The 22,969-nt window shown below is 44.7% G+C and overlaps 1 long non-coding RNA gene across 1 annotated transcript in view; it reads left to right on the plus strand.

Moving 5' to 3' along the window:
- The first annotated feature begins 392 nt into the window (after positions 1–392).
- Positions 393–22,969, plus strand: part of LOC311518924 — a 95,425-nt gene continuing 72,848 nt past the window's right edge. The window contains exon 1 of the long non-coding RNA XR_014711146.1: positions 393–444. This is a non-coding gene — a long non-coding RNA (uncharacterized lncRNA). The remainder of the gene's footprint in view (positions 445–22,969) is intronic.

Consider the following 22,969-nt stretch of genomic DNA (forward strand, 5'->3'; position numbering starts at 1 on the left):
GCCCTGGGGTGGTGGCGGGGGTGGAAGATTTTTCAGGGGACCCCAATCCACCACTGCCTCGCCCCGGCAGTGCGAGGTTTGGAGAGGCTTAGCCTCCCCTAGCTTCCATTACGTGCTGCCCATGAGGCTGGATCATGCCCAGGGAGTTTCAACAACCTCCTCCCACTCACTCAGCAAAGCAGACTTGGTTACGTGCTTGGCTGTGGTGTTGGTTTGTGGGCTGGGGGGGGTGGAATTCCAAATTCTCAACAGCTGCTTTCAGGCTTCAGACACCTGGTTGTTTTGAGTCTGAAAGGATGGGCCTGAAATAACATCACACAGCTCAGGGACTCCTCACGTCTCACAGCAGGAGTTTCCAGAGGCTGCAGCATGCAATCGTATTTGGCAAGCAGGGCTTCCTGTAATGTGCCATCTTCGTACAGGATGCCATAAAGCAGGAGCTGAGTAAGTAGGATCAGATAAACAGTAGGAGTTTCAGCAAGAGTTTAGGGACGCTCTCAACCCATTGCTCTTCTCCTAACTGGCTCTCATGGGCACGTACTGCATGGATGCCATCTCCCCACAAAAGGCATTTGATCACGAGCGTTGGGGAAATCCAGAGATGTTTCTGGGAATGCGTTTCTGTGCCTTAACGTGTTTGAATTTCTTTTAAGTTTAACCTAAACTCTGAATTTCTTGGGTTTGTAATGCTCAGGTTTTGGGATAACATCTCTGGAACTTTTTTTACCCAGAGGCTACTCTGAACCTTAACTCCATCTTTGGCTACCTCTTGGAGCTGGGGGTGTGATTGTCAGTGCACACAGACACACTCAGGCTGGCTCTCCTCAAGCTGGCATGCTAAAAACTGCATAGCCACAGCAGCAAGCAATGGTACAGGCTAACCGCCCTGTGTAGGTACCCACAGGGTCTGGGCGGGCTTGTACGCAGGGTGGCTAGCCCATGCTACGGCTCACGGCTGCCCTCGCTACAGTACTAGCTCGCTGAGAGACAGCATGACTATGTCCACTCAAGCTGGGAATCACACCCCCCAGCTCGAAGGGTGGATGCAGCCTTTATGTAGCTTGTCTAGGAATATAGATATACATGAATAGTTTGTCTATTATATGTATGATACAGGTATAATCACACTGTGTATTCTGTTTATGAATGATATGTGGGCATGTATTTCAGCCTAAAAGAGAAACCTTTAGTGCACATTAGTAAATACGACGTGGAATGGATTGCTACTCTAATTGTCAAATTGGCTTCAGGTTAAGAGGAAAATTTGCTGCTAGAACTGGATTTTGCAGCTTGTGAAGCAAGCAGGTGCCTGTGACTCTCACAGGTGCATGTAGGATGTTGCCTTGTTTATCTGCCGCAGACAAAGTCATTACTCACTTACGTTCTCTTAAATGTAAAGCAACTGCTAGACTGGCATTGCCTAGGCTTTTAGCCACACACAGGCAGAATTCCAGGCCTCTGGCTTCCTCGTTTGGCACCTCAGTTAACCCTTTTGTTGTTAACTGTTGCAGCACTTGAATGAGGCAGCATCCTTTGCAGAGGGGCACATTAGCATGTCCGTAATGGTGGAGCACTGGAAGTTAACAAGAGCTGATGCAGAAGCAGATAGGAATCTTTGGCCCTCTTTCTTGAGAAGTCAGAACGTTTTTATATAATTAGTTACATTCCTTCCTAACAGCACATCCATCCTTATGGGGCGCTATACTGTAGCCTTGCTTGGAGCACAAGACAAAAACTAATCCTTGGCGGCTGAGGGATTGATAGAGCTAGCTAGAATTTATCCTAGTGCAGGCTGGTGTAATACAAACTTTCGTCCACAGCTTTGCCAATGCATCTTAGCCCTGACTTACTATCCCACTTCTGGGCTTTTTGTAAGCAATACTCTAAGATACATGGTGACTCTCTGAGGTGGATATGTGGCCACAAAGATTAGGTTGACCCTTCCAAATTCATTTCACTTGTGATGGAAGGAGGATTTAAATCCATGCTCCAGAAAAGAAGGCAAATGTGTTATCTCAATGCCATCTAGCATGCCTACCTTCAGGAAATACTGTCCTGCTATTTATGTTGTAATTTCATAATTCAGTGCTGGTAGATTTTCGAAATGACAATAAAAATAAACAAATTACCGTGTGCGCATGGACTGATTTAACCCCCATAACAGAGGGGCTATTATTGGTCATAACACTAATGGTGGTGGTGATGATATTGCATTAGCCCTTAAAGAACACAGTTGAGATCAGGGCTTCATTGTGCTGGGCACTGTACATACTTAGACTACAAACTCTTCAGGGCATGGTCTGTCTCCTACTCTAAGTAGACAAGACAAAGTGTGGTGGAAAAGGATTATTCCCATTTTACAGATGGCGAATTTAGGCCCAGAGCAAAGTCACACAGCAAGTCCTATGGCATATCCGTCACCTGAATCTGGATCTCCTGAATCCCACATTAACGCCTCAAATACAAAACTGCCCTTCCTTTCTCTAGCGTAACAGTGAGTCCTGCTTTTAAAATCATATAATACAGGGAACTCCACCTCTGCAATTATAAAGGAAACCATGGCTTGGTCTGTTGATGCAAAAAATAAAAATAAGTCCCAATTATTAATTGGGAAAGTGGACATTTTATCTCTGTCTTGACAGGTTTTGCCTAATCTGTTAGCATACTTTCTTCTGCATTATCAAATTAAATACCAAATGTGGTTTATTGACTGTAACTGGGCAACCGCTAGCCCTTGTAAATCATGCCCCTGTGCTCAGACCCGTGTGGTTTAGTTGGATGCTGGATTCAAATATACATATCTCTGACAGCCTCTTAAGCACAGTGTGAATGCCAAATACCTTCAATTAATCCCTCCATGGCTTTGTGCTACTGTAAAACAGGCTGCATCAGAGGTTTTCTCATACATGGAAAGTAAAGCAAAGCCACAGGCTACATGGATAGATGAGTTTTTACAACATCAAGGAAGGAGAGATTAAATAACCTGCTTTTCCCCCCCGCCTATGGAATATAATAAAAGTATGGAGCGGTTACCGAGATACTGATCTTTACAATAAAACTCGTCCAATATATGAAGTCAAAGGAGGAGGGTTTGAATAATCGTGTGTTAAATACAAAGAACGACTACATGGAAAATTTCTCAGGCTGACCAAGGTTATGTGATGCCTCTCTCTTATAGCAGAAGAAACAGCACTTTGGTTCAATTACTGTCCTTCCTCCCTCCCGCTTCCTTTCCTTTTGGCTACAATTCTTTGCTACTGTAGCTTCCTTTGAGACTTGTCCATTTGGGAATACTAGGATGAAGTTTCTGAACCAGGAGGGTTTAAATTTTGCAGGCTAGAGGCAGTATTCTGCAGCCCTAGATCTACTAATGTACCTTGAATTCATACATTATTATTATTTATGGCTAGAAGAGACTATTAGATTAATTTAGTCTGAACATCATAGCAGTCAGACAATTTTTCCTCAGTGATTCCTGCATCAAGCTTAATAATTCAGTGGTTCTCAACGCTTTTTTTCCCTGCTGTGTCACACCTTGATACCTTTCATTATTTTGAGGTACACCACCATATTGTCTCCAAATGAGCTCATGAATATTCATAAGAACGGCCATACTGGGTCAGACCAAAGGTCCATCCAGCCCAGTATCCTGTCCTCTGACAGTGGCCAATGGCAAGTGCCCCTGCTGGTTCATGAGCCAATCCAGACAAGGCTAGTAGGATTAAAATCAAAACAGCCCTGGCAGCTAACGTTAGATCATGATCCATCTTTTGTGCCAGAATTAACATTTTCAATGGTGGAAGCTAACATTACAGCTAAATATAAGAACTCTGGACTAAAGCATGCTCAGTGGAGAAAGTGACATACACTTGAGAATAATATTTTGGGATGACAAGCAATTCATAATTAACAGTTTCTTCTCATTCCCAAAATAGTCTTCCCAAGCGTGTGTCACTTTCTCCGCAGTTTTTAAATGTAACCCTTCTGCCCGTCAAAGTTGGCAGCAACAAGGGTCGGGTTCAATCTCTAGGGGATCCATTCCAATAACACAATGCAAACCGGCTCGAGCCCCCACCCAGTGACCTGGGACAAATATATACCACCCCCGCTGGGCGCCTCCAAGAGACAATACTTCCCCTCTCGCAAGCACATAGTCTGAGTGTAGCAAAAAGCCTTTTAATAACAGAGAGAAACAATGTGGCATTATGTTGGGGAAACACCACCAACAGGATTCATAACACAACCCAGGAGCAAAAAAAAACCCCACCCCAAGCAAATTGGGGCATGCCCCTTTCCCTTTGGTTCTTGAGTCCAGCAACCCCAAATCACCCAAAGTCCCAAAAGTCCAATGACCCAAAAGTCTCTGTCCCTGGTCAGGGCAGCCCCAGAGTTTGAAAGTTTATCTGCGGAGCTTTACCTCCCAACCTGGGTGGAGATGGGACGGGGGTAAGAGGCACCTTACATGATCTGAAGCTGACCGCCCCATAGCTCCATAGCTTCGCTCCGCTCCACCAGCCACCCCATGAACTCCTTCGCTCAGCTGCGCTCCGCTCCGCCAGACGCCCCACGAACTCCTTTGCTCAGCTCCGCTCCGCGGCCCACAAGCAGCTCCTGCCATCCACAAACTCCTCCATGTCAAACTGCTTCACCAGCCTGTCCACAAGGCACTCCAGCGATCCGGCAAACTGCTCCACAATATATCTTTAGGCTCCCCCACTACTTAACACAACGCTCAGTGATTTCAGCTCTTAGTCAGTTCAGCTCTTTGGTGAATTCAGCTTGTAATAGGGGAGCCTCAGTGCTGGTGCACCATTAGCCCAGAGTGAGCTCTGCAGCCTATAACTAGACTTCTAATGAAATCAAAATTAGCTCTGATATTCCACAGTGGAGAGAGGAGGAAGTGCAATTAGCATGTAAGGTCCTCACCAACAGGCCCATGCCACCAAGTATTAATACTTGTCCCTAGCCCCTCTCAATTCACAGAGTTTTGGAACCCATGACCCTTGCCTAGCGAATGCTACTTAGTTGATGGTGAGTCCCTCCATCATAACAAAAGGCCACGTACAGTTCCAAGCACAGTTCCCATAATCAGGGTAATAACAATCTATTCTTCCTGCCCCAATAACAGAGACACTGGGGATCCCACAGCAGCCAAAGTGACCATTTGGGCAGCTATGGTCTCATTCTAGGCGAGGTGGGTGTGCCTATGCAAATGAGATCGGCCCCCGAAGTTCTTTTCCACAACTTGCCACACCTCACCACCAGATGTCAGGGTGGAGCTCATCCTGACACTGCTTACATCAATGCAATGCAATGTAATTAAGTAAGTCCCACTCGGAGTATTGCCAGACTCAAGAGATCAAAATATAAATGAGTCAGATCCCCAACAAATCAGGAGATTGGCCCCCAAAACATTAAACAGACTAAAAAACAATATAATCTCTTTGTCAATAACCACATGATTGGGTGAACTGCCCCTGCCCATCCCCAGAGAGAGAGCAAAAGAGAGTGTGTTAGTGCTCCCCATACTCCCAAATGTATCGGGTATGAGGATTTTGGCTCTGGATCTAAACACCCCAAACTTTGCAGGGTCCAATATTCAACCCAGAGCCTTGCCCACATTTCAAATCGTAGCCTTTACCATTTATAATGAACTTCAGCTCTGACCACCCCGATTTTGTATTAAAAATCTATCTCTAGATCAAACTGCAGCTCATATCCATCTCTCATTCAGAACATGAAAGAAATCAGTAAACCAGGACTGTATTTTCAGCTCTGTGTGCCTGGCTCATGGGAGGCAGGGAAGTAAACAGGGATGCTTTTTTGCAGCGCAAATGCCACTGCCTTTGATAGCCTAGTCCAAAGCCCATTGAAGTCAATGGAAAATCTCCCGTGGACTCAGTGGGCTTTTGGATTGGATCCTATGTATGGAAAAACGCTGCTGTCAAAACTGGACATCAGGACTGCAGCTTCACCAAAGCTGCTTGTGAGACACATTTACAAGCCCATTTGGAGGGTGGAAAAAAGTATCGGAGAATTGCCTTTGTGTCCATTCCGTGTAAACACATATGCAAAAGCCATGGCTCCTGGAGAATCAGGAAAGGGATTCACAGCTTCTCTGCCTCCCACTCACAATTGCACTTTTCATGCCACATGGCTCGCAAAGATCTACACACATGCTACACAATACATGAATTATACTGTGTCCTTTGGGAAGAGAGCCCTAATCAATGGGCACTCTGAAATTACATTGAACAGAGTTAAGAGGAATGCATGAAATTGGATCCCTCTGCAGTGTCCCTTAAAAAAGCTAGAAAAACTTGGTGTAATAAAAAAAAAATACAGGGTGGGGAAAGTGGGGGAGCTATCATCATAGCTGCCTTAGCAAAGCCAAGGACAAATTAGAAAGCGAGGAAAGCAAAACAAACAAACCTCTTCCAGTTTGTACGGTAAAGAATCCTTGAAACAATCAGTTAAACTACAAAAAGGCATTGAGAGTATTTAGAAAACCCAAAGTCTAAAAGAATTACAGCTCACAAAGGACTGAAAGAAATCCACCATTTAATGAGGCCATCACTGCAGATAGAATACAGTAGATAAAATGCAGTTTTATCCTATTCATTTTATCAAGTCTCAAAGAAAAAATATTAACTTTGCAACAGATAATAGCCTAAAATTAGCTCCATTCTCAGCAGCATTCAGAGAGTGGCAAGGCTGTCTACACTGACATTTTTTCAACAACAAGGTTATGCAAGGCAAAAAGCAGAGTTGAGCATAAAAAGCCCCCAAATCTGTCAAAGTCAAACACAGTTTTAGGAGATATATGGGGATAAGTTTGATAACTGAATAAATGAAAACTAAACAGGCAGAATAGACTGCATGAAGGACATTTTCAGTGTCTGAAAGGAATGGATCTCAGACAATTGAATGCATGTCGTATCATTATCAACTTTGCTTGTCTCCTTAATCAAACTATGGCCCCAAACACTTAGTACTGAGCATAGTGCTTGCTTGCTTCTGCAAGTAGTTCCACTGAAATTCATATTGTATGGAACTGGGTCATTGAGGAGATGTCTGTCTGCATTGCGCAAAAAAAAGTGCACAATAACTTGATGATGAAATTGACCCAAACTACTAGCAGTTTCAGGGGGCGTTTGGGGTGTGCAAGGAAAACAGAGCCGGGCCTTTATTCACTGTTTATAAAGGGCCATCCATGTGATCAGCACTGTAAAGGCAAATAACTCCTGTCTGAAGAGGTCTACAGTTTAAGGGAGTGATATACAACTGCTTGCCACCCAGCATGGTGCTTCCTACTCTGAGTGGTTCCAAATAAATACTGAGATGGTTAATTGCTTACAAGGGGTTTCTTGGACTCTCCACTGAAATGTATATTGATTGAGTTAGACTGGAAACTGAACTAGATGGACCACTGCTCTGACCTGGGCTGGCAGTCCTAGAGTTTATAACCTCTTCAAACTTCCCATTTAAGATTATAACAAGAAATATAGAGGGAAAGAACTCAGATTAACCTACCCAAATCTCCCAAGTCAGTCTGCCATCAGTCCTAGCTGGGGAAAGCAGAATACCTGATATTTAGAGATTCTAGGTCAGCTGTGACACTTCAAAAACATTAAGAATTTTTTCCCCCTAAAAGCTGAAAAGCATTGTTTTTATTTTAAACTGCAGTAGCTAACACATGCCGAATCCGATATCTATTTCATCTTTCGATCGCATTAACCCCAAGCCTCTTCTCTCCACTGTCATAGAATTTTCTAGCGGAGGATTACACATGAGAAATGTATAGGCAGATTGATTAGTTTAGGGGTGATCCAAACTGGAGTAGTAATGGAAGCCTAACTTCCCTCAGAATTATGGGGAGACTATATCTGTGTTAAAGAAAAGGGATGTACTGTCCTGTATTTGTCTAAACTGTGTGAACATTGAGGAAAATACTTCTAATTTGATGTGGATGACAGTAGGAATATTAAGAAATTGGTATTAAGAAAACCCAGATGCCTGTATACTCAGAGAAGGAAAAGGAATCTTTGCTTCTGAAAATTTTTCTACCTGCAACCTTGGCTGGAAATAGTTAAATATCCTGGTTCTGCATGAAAGCTGAGGATACTGTGGCAGCACAAGGATTTCTGCCTCCACTTATTTATTTGAATGTGTTTATTTTTTTTCTTTGCCGTGTAGCAATTACACAAAATGTAGCAACAGATTTGACAATTATGCTATTTTTTCATTGCTAGTTTTCACAGGGTCCAGGTGCTAATTGTCAGTGGCTTTGATTTTATTTTTCCTTCTCACAATTTAACCCTTTTTGGTCTGGGCTGTACTTCGAGTGGTGCTACTTTATAAACGCACCCTTAATATAAGTAGCTGACAAAGGGTTATTAAATGATTTGGGGGGGGGGGGGAGGAATGGCTCAGTGGTTTGAGCTTTGGCCTGCTAAACCCAGGGTTGTGAGTTCAATCCTTGAGGGGGCCATTTAGGGGTCTGGGGCAAAAATTGGAGATTGGTCCTGCTTTGAGCAGGGGGTTGGACTAGATGACCTCCTGAGGTCCCTTCCAACCCTAACCTTCTATGATTCTCTGATTGACTGATGTGATCAGCATGTTATGGATGTCACAGAGCGACACTGGTCCTTTCACAGGGAACAGGGCAGTGCACTTGTGACTCATCAGCTCACTCCACTTGCGTTTTAAGAGAACATCTGGGCCATGTACATGGGAGAGACTGGTGAGTGGGGGGAACCTGAGAGCACAGACTGGACTGGAGGAGCAAAGAAAGGGGCAGGCGAGACCTGCCTGGGAGAAAGTCTTCAGAGAGCCGAAAGCTCTACAGGACCGCCCTGGGAAGAGGGAAAGTGCTAGGAGGCCAGCAGGGGGATAGTTGCTGATTTTCCTGAGCTGGAGAGTTCTGTGCTGGGAGGTTGAAAAGGGGCTGAGCCATTGAACTGCGTCTTGGGCTGAAGGCATGAGACTCGTCACTCTCACTGCAAAAGCCTGGAGAGGGGGGAGGCGGGTCTGGAACCGGGGCAGAAAGGAACTGGGATCTGCGTGCTGGTGATCTCCTGGGTGAGCAGCTTGGGAAATTGCTGTACATTTCTGTGCCTTACTTTAGGAATTGGAGGAGCCATGCAGGCTCTATGCACTATTGTGTGTGTACCTGAATAAATTCTGCTCAAAGATGGAATTCTGAGTGGACCCTGGGCGAGACTGTGGTGTGTGCATTTGAATGACTGGACTCAGGGGAAACTGAGGCAGGTGTGTCTTTGTGCTGTGGCCTGCCCCAGGAGAGTGCTCCTGGGCCCAGCTCCCTTTTTCCAAAATGATGTTAAGCACATCAGTAGCAGGTGTTAAACGGCCAGAAGCAACTTATTGACCCATTTGGCTCTCTAACAATTGAGTAACCATTTATGAAAACATTCACTGATCCTTTATTAATCCTTGACAAATGAATTATAAATATATCCTTCATATAAAGCATTCCCTTTTGGTAAAACAAAAAAGCAGATCACTAATTCCTGGGTCAGGCAAACCTCCTTTTGTCCGTAGTGATAGAAGCAAGGCGACGAAAGTCTTCACAGTACGGTTTAGCACTGCAGTCAGAGCGTCTTCTCTTTTAAAGAAAACCCCACTCCCTTTTTCATGCTCGCCTGCTGAGGAGCTAGCTGAGTTTTATACAACAGCAGCACTGCTCCGCTTTTGCTGTACAGCTGTTGGAACCATTCAGACTGAATGCGAGCGCGCCAATCTTTGTAAGATTGTCTGGTTTGTATGCCGCTGCAGTTGAGTTGGGTACAGGCTGGGACTCAACCCAGCTTTAGGATCATAGCTTGTGTTAAAGTCAGACTGATTGTTGGTTGTCATGTAGCTGCTGCCTGGCTGTCATCATGGCTTTAGCCTGACATAGTGATCAAACGCTGGGAGTTTCTGTTTTATGCATTAAACCTAAAGCTCTCTAAGCCAATAAAATCGCCTTCCCCGTGTGTTTTGCTTCTGTTCCTCTGCAACAGCATTGTTGTAAAAGGCAAGAGCTTGGTCAGCTTTAACACTGGAATGCCAGATTCCAGTCTCTGTTGTATGACCGAAGAGCACTGTCTGCAGCCATTAGTAATCATTCCAGTGCAGTAATGTTCCTCTTATTGCTGAAGAAGGACTTGTGTTTCACGAGGGCTCTTGACAACTTCATTGGAGGGGAATCCACAGCAGAGTAGGAGCTTGAGGACACAGGAGTGAAATGATTTCTGAAGCGTATAAAATACATGACTCGGAAAATAAAGGGGGTACAGCCTGGTGTCTGATGTGGGACTCACCCCAGTTCATTATGGGCAGGTGCCCACAGCCCCATGTCATTGATCTCTATTGGTAGAGAGAAGCCAAGGGTTGACTGTGCCGAATGGACTCTCCTGGTTCACCCATAGAGGTTGCGTATGGGTAGGTTGTTTGGGGAAGTGCCTATTCCTTGTGCTCTTCTATGGAGAAAGAAAAAGTGGTTTTGGTCTCAAGCAGCCAATCTGGCAATTTTTTACAAGAATAAAGCGCAATCAAAATAATAGGGTGGTGGGAGGGGGAGACCTGAAAAAACAAAGACTAAAAGGAGGAGGATTGGTAAAGATAACCCTGGCACAATACCTACCAGAGAGAGGTGTTTAGAAACAGCTGGCTGTTCTGGAGCATCTCAGGAGAGGACAGGCAAAGATGATTAAACCACCTTTGAGCGTTCCCTGTTTCACAGTCCAAACAGGGACTAGGGTTGCCAACTTTCTACTCACACAAAACTGAACACCCAAGCCCTGCCCCTTCCCCGAGGCCCCCCACTCACTACATTCCCCTTCCCTCGGTGGCTCACTCTCCCCTGCCCTCACTCACTTTCACTGGGCTCAGGCATGGGTTCGGGAAGGTTCCCAGACAATGGGACTGCAGAGCTCCTGCCTAGGAGCTGTACCTGCCGGGCGCTTCTGGGGTGCAGTGCGGTGCCGGGACAGGTAGGGACTAGCCTGCCTTAGGCCCAGAGCACTGCCAACCGGACTTTTAACGGCCCTGTTGGCGGTGCTGACTGGAGCCGTCAGGGCCCCTTTTCAAGGTCAAAAACTGGACACCTGGCAACCCTACTAGGGACTGAAATTGCTACCCAAGCAACTAGGGTAATTTATGGGCTGTTCAAGTTATGCTGGCTGCAGCAGTTTAACAAGGACCGCAGGGGTCATTGAGTGGGTGCAGCTCTGGGCAGCCTAGCCCACCCCCTCCTCACTCTGGCCATACTCCCCACAAGTGTAGGCAATCAGGTGGTATAAAATTTGCTTTGCTAACTCAAAGATTCTCCTGTATTGAGCCATTTGCAGGATCAGGACCATACTTTAAAGTGAAAGGGATTTATGCTCCTAAGTCAGTAAGGTATTTTTGAAAAACCCATCCTTGGAGCCTAACTATCCATTTATTTAACAAAAAAAAACAACAATTTTCTGTGTGTATGTGTGTGTCTACACAATGCACTACATAGTGACTGCTAAAATAAGCAAATTGGCCTTTTCATGATAGGATCAGTCTTACCTGATTTATGCAATAATAGGACGAGGGTCTGTAGCCTGCAGTGTGCGGGACATCAGGCTAGATGATCATGGTTGTCCTTTCTGGCCTTAAAGTCTATCTATGAGGGCTTTAAAAAAATATTTTTTTTTTACTGACAAATACCATTTTAATTACAACTGCACGCAAATGATCAGTGCAAAAACTGACCAGTGCAATGTTGAGCTTGCCTAGTTCATTTTAGCAAAAAGGCAGAGTTGGCTCGCTTTTGCGACTGCCTTTGTTTGGCTGGAAGAACTTTCTGCAGTAAAGCAGCATCACAGTCATGGCTTTGGATTTACACAGGAGAAATAAAGAAACTAGACTTCTAAAGAAAAAGCTTAGAGTTGGCAGCAAGCAGCAAAAATTACGGTGAACCCCTAAACCAAGTGCTGGCAATTTTCTTGAGTCTTTTATGTTAAAAGACTTACTTTCTGGAGGATTTTGCTCTCTGTGTGTATTGAGACAGTGGCATCTTCCTCATGCTAGTTGTCTCGGCAGCCCTCTGAAAGAAATAGGATCTGTGACTCTTGGCTGTGCTGTCCCCCCTGTGCAATTGTGTAAAGGGACAGGCACTTGAATTCAAGGTGCTGAAGCTATGGGTCAGTGAAATCAATGACAAAACTAGCTTTAGGCCCTTAATAGGAACGGTGTCGTGTGTGACAGGACTCTTTCTAGATCACCTTATTACTAGAGGATAGTTAACCCAGCCTGACAAAATGAAGTATAAACATTTTTAATTTGTTCTTGCATTTTTTTATGGTCAAATTCTCAGGCTGCCTTTGGTTACCCCGTTTTGCTTATAGGCAGCTGCCATGTTAGAGATGCTGCACAGTTTCCATGGTACGCATCCGATGAAGTGAGCTGTAGCTCGCGAAAGCTCATTCTCAAATAAATTGGTTAGTCTCTAAGGTGCCACAAATACTCCTTTTCTTTTTGCGAATACAGACTAACACGGCTGTTACTCTGAAACCTGCACAGTAGCAGTGATTAATTACACTTGTTAACATCAAGGTCTGAGTAGCTTCTATTTAATTTGATTATGAGATATTCTTTATCCTGAATGATCATTTGTGTAGCCCATGAACTTGTGATCTGTCAAGGAAATGGCTTATTAAAATATTAGGGGCCTGATCGTGTTCCCCCTGAAGTGCGTGGGTCATTTAGTAGGAATAGGATTGGGACCAAGATACTACTTTTAAATGGAGATCACTACTTATTAGCCCAGACTCTGGTAAGTAGCTAACCTATTCAGATAACAGGCTCATATATGCATCCTTTCTGGACTTGAGTAATTTAATGTGCAATGCATTGTGCACTTACACACCAAAAAATCTTATTGAGAATTTTTAATACAGAGTAGGTAAAGAATTGATAGCTCTGGCTGGCAGCAGGCAAGTGTGAACAGGCCCCATGCCAGTTTCCCCACACAGCTCCGACAATGTGCGTGAATTCTGACCTCCCTGAACACTGCTCCTATTCTGGCCAGCTCCTCAGCAATTTACCTTCTCAAGCAGTAGCCCATTCTGCCAAACTGGGTTCAGGAACCGAACCCAACTTCATAGACGTAAACATTCAGTTCACAATCCATCTGTATGCTAGTCATCTATAGATCCACAATGCTTTATGTGCAAAAAGAAAAGTAGTACTTGTGGCACCTTAGAGACTAACAAATTTATTTGAGCATAAGTTTTTGTGAGCTACAGCTCACTTCATCGGATGCATTCAGTGGAAAATACAGTGGGGAGATTTATATACACAGAGAACATGAAACAATGGGTGTTACCATACACACTGTAATGAGACTGATCAGGTAAGGTGAGCTATTACCAGCAGGAGAGTGGGTGGGACAGGACCTTGTGTAGTGATCATCAAGGTGGGCCATTTATCTTTATTTTGTATTGTGGTGGCACCTAGGAATCTGGACCTCATTGTGCTAGGCACTATACAAACACAGAGCAAAGATGGTCCCCAACAGAGCTTACAGTCTAAATTACCTCTGACTTTAGTCCCAGATTCTTTATATAGCTTAATGGAAGGAATATTTTAGTCAGAAATGTGTAACTGAGGTTTCTCCCATAGTACCTAAGCACCTAATGCCACATCTGCACCCTGGCCCTTCCAATTTGGGATTAATAGATCCCCGAAAGAGAACATGTATTGACCCAAAGATGTTTATTTTTCCTCTTTAGCACAACTAGGTCTCCTAGCCTGTCCTGACACAAGCTTACATGAAGGTCATTTCAGGAGCTATAAAATGTTTTACCCAGTAGATAGAATAACCGAGATCCAATAGCCATCTTAGACAGGGACTACAGGAAGATGACTGTATAACTGAGATGGCCATAAGAACTAGCTCGATCTGGATCTTTTCTCCCTGCATCTTCACTAGACTTTCAGAACAGGTGTGGAAGGAAGTCACTCCACTTTATCAGGATTTAGACACTCTCTGTCCCTGAAACCCCCATGGTTAAACAAACTCCCTTAGGTTAACACATCCTCTATATACCAGGCTCCCTCTAGCAATTCCTGTCCACCTTAGTCAAGCTTAATAGCCAGCGTACATTGAATGGTTTTGGGAATACTACAAATGCTGTGGTACCATTGTAAACACAATTGCAAACCATTAGCAGTGACCACTGCACACCCTCTTCCCAGACCACTCAGTTCCATGCTTAGAGGGAGATCTCTGTTTCTTGCACACACCCTTCCCCACACTGCTCTCCTCTCTCCAGGTCACTTTGAAGTTTGGTTCTGTCACCTCTAAATGCAGTGTCAGTGTAACACCAGTTCAGGAGGTGTTTGGTGAAGTTGGTTTTTGGCTGAATTATTAGCATCAAAGAAGCACAGGATAGAGGCATGATGCAGCAGTGCCAAGTGCAGAGAGGAGGGGGGTCCGGGGGTTACGAATGCTCTGGAAACCCCACAATAGTATTGACCTGGGATACGGCTACAGAGGCAGCAAGCATGAAGGCTGACAGAGGCTTCACCACCGACCAATGCAGCACTGCAGGCCGCTTGAAGTGTTGCTCAGCCAACTACCGGAGAACCAGAGCCCAGCTGTCTCTTTAGCACTGCTGTGTAGAGTTCCTCACTTATCATTTAACACTTCTCAAACTGGCAACACTTCAAACAAAACAAGGTTAAAAAGACACCATAGAAAATGTTCTCTTTTTTTAGTGGATTGTCGTAGATGACACACGTTGTAGATTCAACTATACCTATAGCCACAAAGGCAACCTTTGCTCTGAGACCTTGGTAAATTGCTGAAAATGACAGCTATGCAGTCAAAAGGGATTTCTGATTTCTCCAAACAAAATAAGAGAAGGTTAACGACACAAGAATGCAGTGGGGGAAAGATTTTTGCTCTACAATAATAATTAATCTTGGAATGACTGACTTCTCAAATAGTCAAAGCAGCTGACAGCAATACATGGAATAAAAATGATACACAGGCATTCTGGTCCTCTGGCCTTATTGAAAATGAATCCATGTGGCACACACACAGATCATCAGATGTAGCATGGAAGTTATCCGCTAGAGAAAGAATGTTTGTTCCTGGCAAGTATGGCAGAGTACTGGAATCTTTCCCTTCTGGAAGCAGGCACAGCGAGCTGAGATATGCATGGATGATATGCTTCTTGGGGGCATCTTTCCTCCAACAGGGAGGCGTGTCTATAATAGAGAGCTGCATATTGTCAATTAAAATGAAAAGGAGTACTTGTGGCACCTTAGAGACTAACCAATTTATTTGAGCATAAGCTTTCGTGAGCTACAGCTCACTTCATCGGATGCATACTGTGGAAAGTGTAGAAGATATTTTTATAGACACAAAGCATGAAAAAATACCTCCCCCCACCCCACTCTCCTGCTGGTAATCGCTTATCTAAAGTGACCACTCTCCTTACAATGTGTATGATAATCAAGGTGGGCCATTTCCAGCACAAATCCAGGGTATCTATTCAGGGAACACCATCACAGGGCCTAATAACATCAGCCACACTATCAGAGGCTCGTTCACCTGCACATCCACCAATGTGATATATGCCATCATGTGCCAGCAATGCCCCTCTGCCATTTACATTGGTCAAACTGGACAGTCTCTACGTAAAAGAATAAATGGACACAAATCAGATGTCAAGAATTATAACATTCATAAACCAGTCGGAGAACACTTCAATCTCTCTGGTCACGCAATCACAGACATGAAGGTCGCTATCTTAAAACAAAAAAACTTCAAATCCAGACTCCAGCGAGAAACTGCTGAATTGGAATTCATTTGCAAATTGGATACTATTAATTTAGGCTTGAATAGAGACTGGGAGTGGCTAAGTCATTATGCAAGGTAACCTATTTCCCCTTGTTTTTTCCTCCCCCCCCCCAGACGTTCTTGTTAAACCCTGGATTTGTACTGGAAATGGCCCACCTTGATTATCATACACATTGTAAGGAGAGTGGTCACTTTAGATAAGCTATTACCAGCAGGAGAGTAGGGTGGGGGGAGGTATTTTTTCATGCTGTGTGCGTATAAAAAGATCTTCTACACTTTCTACAGTATGCATCCGATGAAGTGAGCTGTAGCTCACGAAAGCTTATGCTCAAATAAATTGGTTAGTCTCTAAGGTGCCACAAGTACTCCTTTTCTGTTTGCGAATACAGACTAACACGGCTGTTACTCTGAAATTGTCAATTAAAAAGCTAATTTCAGTGACCCATTTTGCTGCAAGGAAGTGGCTTCTGATTAATTGAATGAATCCACAGCTGCCCGTGTTGTCACCCTGGTAATCTATTGTTCAGAGCAGTTTCTCCTTTGAATAGCTCTTGGCACTAGCAGTGAAAGGATGGTAAGTATTTAAGATGCATGGGGAGCATTTCTGGACCTCTCATCTTTATGAACAAAGACATCTAGATGAGCACACAACTATCATTTCTGTATCCAGAGGGTGAATTTCCCTGTTGGAGGGGATGTGACAGAGAGGTGGAATCTTTCCACACAGAATATATTGTGAAAGGATTTTCAACCTATATTTAGTACCAGAGATTGTAAAGCAGGAATTTACCACAGTCTGTCAATAGAAAAGGAACCCTCTCTTCCTCTGCATAGTGTCTATGTTTCAATCCATGTTCTCCTCTCCTTTTTAGAAACTCATAAGGCCTGATTCTCCTTTGTTCTTTGCCTTGTGGAGTCATCTACACCTGTGCAAAGTGATTGTGTTCAATGGTGGCAAAACACCACCAAATCACTGCTTAGTGTCTTTCACCCTCATTGAGTAAATAACTACTCAGGTGCAGGTATATAGTGTACTTGTAACCGTGTCAGTCCTAGGATATTTGAGAAACCAGGTAGGGGAGGTGAGGTAATATCTTTTATTGGACCAACTTCTGCTGGTGAGCAAGACAAGCTTTCCCTACACCTGCCTCCCAGACCCTCTGCCTTCATGACTGGTAGAAAACCCACACTGGTTTGCTAGCTATATTCTCACTAAACTTATTCCCCTTATAATGCTGCTGCTGTGATCTCTAAAATGGGGGCACAGATAACTTTAATGCTGCTCTCATATAAAGTCAAGTTGTTTGTCATTCCTAGATAAGTGGCAGCTCCTTTCCACCTCCCCTGTTCTGCCTGGCGGCACCAGCTTTTGGCACACAGGACACTGTTGCATCTTTGTTGTGGAGAGCCTGCTTCAGAGGCATTGCTTAGTTAAGTGACTCCCAGTTATGAAGCAAGGAGCTACAAGCTGTTCACCTCCATGCCCCATAGCCCCCCGCCCCCCACTTTTAGTCAAGCATGAGGTAGCTGTCACTCCCTGCCTCACTTTCCCTCACTGAAGTTAGTTTCCTCAGCTTCCCAGACACTGGTGTGCGCTGGAGATGAGGCTTAGCACAACAAACGTAACCCTTTTAAAATCCTGCTAAGCTCTTGTCCTGAATGAGGTCATAGAAGTGAATGTCACAGGTAAATTATATAGTTATGTAAGAAGTATTACCTGTCAGTCTTAAATCTATTGTCTTTCCAGTCCATTGGCTGCTCTCTTCTTGTGTTGATTAGGAGTGCCTGGACCTGCCTTCTCTGTACGGTCATGATTTTATATACCTCAATCATGTCCCCCTTTTTTTCTTCTTCTCCCTAAACTAACAAGAGCCTTCACCTTTTCTCCTTGTAAGGAGACATCTCTAATCCTCTTGTTCCCTGTCACTGGACCCTCTGCATTTCTGGGTGGGGACCAGAACTCAATGCCGTGTTTCAGGCTGAGGGCGTAGCATCACTCTCTAAAATGGAATTATACTATTACGACCTCAAATTTTATATCTCCTCTCTTTGTTCTGTTTGACGATCTGGGCATGGAACATGTCAGGGTCGTCGTTTTTTTTCCTGAGCAGTTACAGGTACTTTACAGCAAAGCTGTGTGCTTGAATAGTCAAATTATTCTTTCCAGTATTGTTTCCATTGCATCTTGCATTTGCCAACACTGACGTATCTGCTTTTGTGCTCCCAATTCATTTAGCTTGATTAGGGTCTCCCAAAAGATTTTCAGTCTTCTCTCATCTTGAGCAAGCTAAAAATACTTGCAACCTGAAAATGTTGCCACTTACTGGCATCTGCCCTTTCGTTCTTATGAACAGAATTGGAGTCATCCTACTTAATCTTGCCAGGTTGAAATCTCACCCTTTATACGTACTCTGCTTTCTGCCTGTCAGCCAGTTTCTAATCCGTGACAGTAATTTTTACCTCTCACCCCATGACTACTTAACTTCCCAAATAGCCTCTTGTAAGGGATTTTGTCAAAGGATTTCTGTAAATCCCAATAAATTATAGCAGCTAGTTCTCCGTTATCCCCTGTCATCTTGACACATTCAAAAAATCCTAGTAGATCAGGTCATCTTAGTCACATGAAAAATGGTCAATTTTATACACTCAATGACAGCTCTGCATTTGGGAACTGGGGTGCTGACCATTACAGGAAAATGAGAAAACTGAGTAAAATTCTTCCTCATCCCACTTCCGTGTGCCTTTCACAGCTATTAATTTAACAGATTAGTTCTTCCAGCTGAAGGAGCAGGGTGAGACGTTTGTCCCCAGGGACCTGTTGGCATCTGTCAGTAGATGTCACAGGTGGTACAGAGGGTTTTACAGGAACCCCCTGGGTTGGATATATGCATAAGAGTTCACAAGGGTGGCATGTGATGTCTCTGCCAAGGGCCAGTGGCACACTGGTCATCATAATAATTGCAAAATGTATGTATGGATAATCTCTAAGGAGTTCTGTATCTAAACTGCAAATTATATTAAGGTTTTGGAGGTAGGACAGAGCACCAGCAGGTGATATATTTCAGAAACGTTCCTTTCAGGTAACAGATGCCTGTCTCCCGGTCTGGCCGTTTGTGCGTTGTGTGTTGTATGCTTCACACTCTATGCCTATTTGCATACTGAGCAAGTTGCAAAAATTTGCAGAATCTACAAGAATGGAAATATATCAGATGCAACAAGCAGCAGGGACAAAAGATGGGACCAAGGCTAAAGACAAAGGATGGTACTGGTATAAATCAGGGAGGGGGCAAATAAACATAAATGCTCCTTCATCTAGGAGGCAAGTTGACAGCATGTCTGTCTCATAACAGCCAAACTTGCCGGTAAAGTGCTGCAGGGATTTTGGGTCGGCAATACTTGGTGAGAAATGATAGTGTCTTGTTAATTAAGTCCAGGCTTTAGAATGCATGTTCTGATTTTATTTTATATTATTTGTTTCCAGTACTTCTACTTGCGACTACTCGAATCTCTGTACTTTGTTAATAACCCTATACTTGATTTCACTGCAAACGTATCGAAGCGGAGCAGTGATCTGAGAGGGAACTGGTAAACTGGGAGGTACTACTGCTTTGCAGGCAGCGAATCTGTGAATATTGTAAGTGGCCAGTGGACCAGGGACTGGACACTCCAGGGAGATGCTCAGAGAACTTGAGAGCCGAGCTGTGCCAATCGCTAACCTGTAAAGAAAGAGCAGGACCTGACTAGGCATGGGGCGGCTTGTGTTGCCTGTAGCTGGTGGAATTGGGAAGCTGATCCCTGGACGGGCACAGACATTGCTTCGTCATGCTAAGGGCAGGTGGTACCAAGATGCCTCACAACCATTGGTAACCCCTAGGAAGCATCACATGGGGTCTGATGCTCCAATGACCCAGGCCTCTACTGCTCATGGGCAGCTTTCGATAGGGAGCTCCAAAGCAGCTGCAGGACTCCATTAAACAAAATGCCTGACCGCCACGGCTGGAGGAACAAAGGTCAGTTGCCAGAGTGCCCTTAATTATTGTCCACGTATGCAAGAAAGTTGGTTTCCAGTGACCCTCCTAAACTTGTGAGCTGGCGCCTCCGTGGCCCTCAATTATTTCAAGCTTCCTGTTCCACGGTAACAAGAAAAGTAGCACAGGTAAGTGTCCTTCAATGACACTTCAATGTCAGAACGCATACAATAAGCTCACTTCCTGAAATATAGGAAAATGAATTCTCAGCTTGCTAAAAGGCTTTATGCTGCTGTGTTTTTTGTTGGACTTTTTTTGGTTTTGTGTCTTAAACCAGCAATACGACCTTGAGAAAACAGCTTCGTAGTTTAAGGAAATAGGAACAGCTGTTAAGGGGCTTTTTTGTATTGCAAGAATTTATGTATTGAATATTTAGACTGTGTTCTCTGAAGGAACACTTCTTACTAAAATAATTCACACACATCCACAGCTCTGCGGGTTACTCTGTATGGGCAGCCCATATACTATGATTCAAGTGTCTTGCTAAGCCTTTGTACCCTGCTGCAGCCGTTGTGTGTCTGGGACAAGCGTTTTTTAAATCCTATCATCACTCATTGGTTTTATTTTGAAGCTACATCGTGAGTTTCTGATTGAAATTAGGAGGGTGGAATGACCCTGGCTGGCTATGCAATGCGAGAGAGACGGCTGCTCATTGCAGATGTAGGAGCTGCACTTGTCAGCTGAATAGCAGAGCCTTGCATGGAGATTTTTAGAGGGGACTGTAACAGGGAAGTCATGGAAAAGGATTCTTTCTGTAGTGCTTACGTGATTTGATAAAGTAAGTTACTCACTTGGAGTTGGACATGCCATTGCTCAATTTTAAATGTTTTATCAGTAAATGTATATTTTCCTGACATGCTATTATGACCATTGCTACACATCAGGTATACAAGGTAATAAAGGCTGAATGGGTAGTTAACCCCCCCACGCCTCCCACCCCCTGCTTCGTCATTCTATTCTTCCATCTAATTTCTCCTCTTTGAAAACAGATAGGGAATCCCTCGTGTAGGGTTTAATCCTGCAAAACTCTGAGTGTTCACTTGAGCTACTGAACTCCCTTAACTCTCACTCTCTTCATTAGAAGGGACGTGCTGAGAACTCTTAGCCCTGGTCTACACTAGGACTTTAGGTCGAATTTAGCAGCGTTAAATCGATTTAAACCTGCACCCGTCCACACAATGAAGCCCTTTATTTCGACTTAAAGGGCTCTTAAAATCGATTTCCTTACTCCACCCCTGACAAGTGGATTAGCGCTTAAATCGACGTTCCCAGCTCGAATTTGGGGTACTGTGGACACAATTCGATGGTATTGGCCTCCGGGAGCTATCCCAGAGTGCTCCATTCTGACCGCTCTGGACAGCACTCTCAACTCAGATGCACTGGCCAGGTAGACAGGAAAAGAACCGCGAACTTTTGAATCTCATTTCCTGTTTGGCCAGCGTGGCAAGCTGCAGGTGACCATGCAGAGCTCATCAGCACAGGTGACCATGATGGAGTCCCAGAATCGCAAAAGAGCTCCAGCATGGACCGAACGGGAGGTACAGGATCTGGTCGCTGTTTGGGGAGAGGAATCCGTGCTATCAGAACTCCGTTCCAGTTTTCGAAATGCCAAAACCTTTGTCAAAATCTCCCAGGGCATGAAGGACAGAGGCCATAACAGGGACCCGAAACAATGCTGCGTGAAACTGAAGGAGCTGAGGCAAGTCTACCAGAAAACCAGAGAGGCGAACAGCCGCTCTGGGTCAGAGCCCCAAACATGCCGCTTCTATGATGAGCTGCATGCCATTTTAGGGGGTTCAGCCACCACTACCCCAGCCGTGTTGTTTGACTCCTTCAATGGAGATGGAGGCAGTACGGAAGTAGGTTTTGGGGACGAAGAAGATGATGATGAGGAGGAGGTTGTAGATAGCTCACAGCAAGCAAGCGGAGAAACTGGTTTTCCCGACAGCCAGGAACTGTTTCTCACCCTAGACCTGGAGCCAGTACCCCCCGAACCCACCCAAGGCTGCTTCCTGGACCCAGCAGGCGGAGAAGGGACCTCTGGTGAGTGTACCTTTTAAAATGCTATACATGGTTTAAAAGAAAGCATGTGAAAGGATTACTTTGCCCTGGCATTTGCGGTTCTCCTAGATGTAGTCCTAAAGCCTTTGCAAAAGGTTTCTGGGGAGGGCAGTCTTATTTCGTCCTTCATGGTAGGACACTTTACCACTCCAGGCCAGTAACACGCACTCGGGAATCACTGTAGAACAAAGCATTGCAGTGTATGTTTGCTGGCATTCAAACAACATCCGTTCTTTATCTCTCTGTGTTATCCTCAGGAGAGTGAGATATAATTCATGGTCACCTGGTTGAAATAGAGTGCTTTTCTTCAGGAGACACTCAGAGGAGCCCATTCCTGCTGGGCTGTTTGCCTGTGGCTAAACAGAAATGTTCCCCGCTGTTAGCCACAGGGAGGGGGGAAGGTTGAGGGGGTAGTCACGCGGTGGGAGGAGGCAAAATGCGACCTTGTAATGAAAGCACATGTGCTATGTATGTAATGTTAACAGCAAGGTTTACCCTGAAAGAGTGTAGCCACTGTTTTATAAAATGTGTCTTTTTAAATACCGCTGTCCCTTTTTTTTTCTCCACCAGCTGCATGTGTTTCAATGATCACAGGATCTTCTCCTTCCCAGAGGCTAGTGAAGCTTAGAAAGAAAAAAAAACGCACTAGCGATGAAATGTTCTCCGAGCTCATGCTGTCCTCCCACACTGACAGAGCACAGACGAATGCGTGGAGGCAAATAATGTCAGAGTGCAGGAAAGCACAAAATGACCGGGAGGAGAGGTGGCGGGCTGAAGAGAGTAAGTGGCGGGCTGAAGAGAGTAAGTGGCAGGCTGAAGACAGGGCTGAAGCTCAAATGTGGCGGCAGCGTGATGAGAGGAGGCAGGATTCAATGCTGAGGCTGCTGCAGGACCAAACCAGTATGCTCCAGTGTATGGTTGAGCTGCAGCAAAGGCAGCTGGAGCACAGACTGCCACTGCTGCCCCTCTGTAACCAACCGCCCTCCTCCCCAAGTTCCATAGCCTCCACACCCAGACGCCCAAGAATGCGGTGGGG

This window comes from Lepidochelys olivacea, assembly GCF_965140295.1.
Source record: "Lepidochelys olivacea isolate rLepOli2 genome assembly, chromosome: 3".
Taxonomy (NCBI): Eukaryota; Metazoa; Chordata; order Testudines; family Cheloniidae; genus Lepidochelys; species Lepidochelys olivacea.